Source organism: Schistocerca gregaria, unplaced genomic scaffold (assembly GCF_023897955.1).
Source record: "Schistocerca gregaria isolate iqSchGreg1 unplaced genomic scaffold, iqSchGreg1.2 ptg000266l, whole genome shotgun sequence".
Classification (NCBI taxonomy): Eukaryota; Metazoa; Arthropoda; class Insecta; order Orthoptera; family Acrididae; genus Schistocerca; species Schistocerca gregaria.
The window spans coordinates 1,165,608-1,169,130 of record NW_026061768.1 but is presented as its reverse complement, the minus strand read 5'-3'; the positions used below and the strand labels follow the sequence as shown (position 1 = coordinate 1,169,130).

General features: G+C 42.1%; 1 non-coding gene across 1 annotated transcript; it reads right to left on the bottom strand.

Moving 5' to 3' along the window:
• Window positions 1-2,147: 2,147 nt before the first annotated feature.
• Trnat-ugu (transfer RNA threonine (anticodon UGU)) lies at window positions 2,148-2,222 on the bottom strand. Its single transcript has one exon. It is a non-coding gene; the product is annotated as a tRNA-Thr (tRNA).
• Between the last annotated feature and the right edge of the window lie 1,301 nt (window positions 2,223-3,523).

Sequence of the window (3,523 nt, the reverse complement as noted above, 5' to 3'; positions counted from 1 at the left end):
TATGTAACACACGTCAAACTTCAAAGAATTTACCAATTCGTTGCATTGTTTACTATAGACCACAAATCAAGTAACGTAAAAAAAGCACTGCGTCTATTGAGATCATGATTCAGAGTTAAAAAAAACTAATAAGTCGCCTACATATTACAGTTGCTGCCGAAAGAGGAGAACCATTATTTTCCCACAAAAGGAAATATAGTTAAAATTACGCTTCTATTTCGGTTAGTTTATGCGGTTACTAAAATTTGCAGTGAAAGTTACATAGTGGACTCTACCCTCCCCCCACCAGAAACGTAGTTATCGTGGCTGTTGTGAGACTTTTTTACACAGTTAGAGAAAGTGTGTTAAATGTGGCACGGACGGAAACGCTAGGCTACGCTACAGGGCAATCTGCTCGCACAACGTTTAGTCGGCATTCATAATCGTTGGCGTAAACAACTCTCAATCAAATTACCACCTTCCAACCTAACTTAGATCTCGAGCTACACTACCAATCGGCCTGTCATCACAACCAAAAATTCATTGAGGGGGGTGGGGGGATTTCCTGTAGCTCTCTCTAATGTATCCCTAGGCAAAACTGCCAGTTTTGTCAGACTCAACAGCAAGATTTACCAATGGTAAACACTTTTGAGACGGCTCGTAATTTTAGAATAGTCCTCTTCGTCTTACTTGGCATAAATTGTTCGCTGGCGTCCCAGCAGCTAGCTCCCTCAGTGTCTGCTTCTGCCATCGCACCACGCTAATCTGCTGTTGTCCTAGCAGACCGAACGCACCGCACATCCGATACCTTCGGAACCACTCACTGGCCAGTTAGCAACTGAGCGGAACACTGTTTACATCGTGAAAGGAAAACTATGCAAAGATGTACACTTAAATGACACGACTGAGTAGCACACACACAGTAATATCTGAGGAATGTCCTTCGACACGCGCAGAACGAAAGTCTTCTCGCGAACGTACAGCGTCTCTGAAAAAAAATCTCGTGACTATATTCTGGCGTTACGGCCAGGTTCTCATACAAATGAGCAAAAAAGGGTACATTTGAAATTCTTTTTGAGACAATGAAAATACATTCGAAAGATCTGTTTGGGAATTACGAGTGATAATACTATGAGCTTAATTTTAGATTTTCAATAAAAAATGGCGCCCGTAATTATGATTTGATCAAGGGCCTGCGAGACTGGAGTACGCAGAGCGCGTGTAGTGTGGCACCTCATATGTTACCTGAATTCAAAAATGGGTAACATCAGTTGATACTACATTATTCCTCTGAAATTGAAAATGGATAACATCAGTCGATAAAACATAAAATTTATGGGAGCGTATACCTAACCGCAATGAAACAACCTTAAATTTAACGATACAGTGCTAATTCGAACTTTGAGTTCGATTTTTGAGGGTTTGTTTCACTCCTTATGCCTACACAAAAATTAGTTAATATTAACAAATGTCATATTATAGCTATAAGCTCCTAAGAAAAGTGTACTTTTAGGGGTCAGAGGTAGATGTTAAGAGAACGAACCACTTTTAATTTATGCTGCATGCCGTTCTGAGAAAATAGTTACCCGAAAAAAATGTGTTCAAAGTTTAGGGAAAACATTTAGTTATATTATTACTTCGATTTGCATGAACTGAGTGTTACATATATATTTCTAATGTCGCTGAAAACGAATCTGAAGTCAGATTTTCAATATTCAAAACAGCTAATCCAATACGGAGGGCAACCGATTATGTTTTGACCAATTTTTACCAAAAATGTATTTTCGTTATTTACGTTTAGTCTGCAAGTCAAGGAGTATTTATCAACCCTTCCTCTACCTCTGATTGTTCCTAGACAGCAACTTCCTGTTCTTCTTGGCAGGAAAAGCCGATCTGTCAAAGCTGGATATGCAGCACTCGGCAGCCTGCACTTGATATTCGTCCGTATTTTCGGTGAGTATGTTTGCATGCATTCTGCAGTATGAATCATTTTGAGCACGTGCGACACGGGACGAGTTATCATCTACATCTATATGGATACCCTGCAAAACACATTTAAGTGCCTGGCAAAGGGTTCATCGAATCACCTTCACAACTGATAATTAATTGAAACCCTCAGCTGCCGACAGGTGTTGTTGATATACTTCGATGGGGACAGCTGAAAAGTGTGCCCCTACTGGGACTCGAACCCAGAATCTCCTGCTTACAAGGCAGACGCTCAATCCATCTGAGCCATCGAGGGCACACATGAACAGCACGACTGCAGGAATTTATCCCTCGCACGCTTCCCGTGAGACTCACATCCCCAACCGACCACAATCCGCATACGTAATGTACTTAATAGGTATTTGTCCATCCACTCATTACTGGCTCACACTAAGGTGACGATTCCCGTAAGAGTTCCGGCAACCTGTGCGCATTCGCACAGACGAAGGTCAATGGCTGGGTAACGTTTAACCATAGATATGAAGATAGTAACTGCTCTCGAAAGAACAGGCGCCACTGACGACCTTGCAACTCTTCTAGAATACATGATAGACCGGCCGATGTGGCCGAGCGGTTGTAGGCGCTTCAGTCGGGAGCCACGCGACCGCTACGGTCGCAGGTTCAAATCCTGCCTCGAGCATGGGTGTGTGTGATGTCCTTAATTTAGTTAGGTTTAAGTCGTTCTAAGTTCTAGGAAACTGATGACCTCAGATGTTAAGTCCCAAAGTGCTCAGAGCCATTTGAACCATCAGTCCCTATGTTTACACACTACTTACAGTAACTTATGCTAAGGACAACACACACACAACCATGCCCGAGGGAGGACTCGAACCTCCAACAGGGGGAGCCGCGCGAACCGTGACAAGGCGTTGGACACATGGCGGGTACCCAGCGCGGCTCATGGCAGCCGTGACACTGCTTCAAACAATGGACTGTAGAAACTTTTGTAAAGCACGGATTAAAAAAAAAAACTTTCTGTTCCAAGAGTCTAGACAAGTACACCTTTAAAAAATGCAACTACAAAGAAATTGAATTTTCGAACGTTTTGAATGAGAACCTGTCCTTATGGAACACCGTTGATCAAATGTCACAGGGATTATATACTCAGGTTTCACATGTGGATTAACACTTTCTAATCAATATCCGGAATGAGCAGGGCTTAAAACTTTGAAGAGTTAAATTTCAAGGGCCGTTCTCTTGTATGCAAATAGTTTCACAGTAGAAATTTCTCTAGTTTTATTTATTAATTTATTTATTCATTTTTTGCTGTAGGTAAAGAAGGATAGCATTGTGAGGAGGGGGAAGGGGGGGGGGGGAGGAATCTTGCATCTCCCACCTTGGAATTCTCAGTACAGAATTTTTATTCATTACGAGATTCTTAGCCACTTGCAGAAGTGATTTCGAGTGATTCTGCAAAACTTTTCCTTTAGCCAATCGTAGCAACTATAGGATTCCGTTCCTGCTGCATGACATGTCTCGGAACTTAAACTGACCAACTCATTTGCATAAAGAGCTAGCTTATCATCCGCTTCTTTACTTGCGTAGACCGTTCATGGTC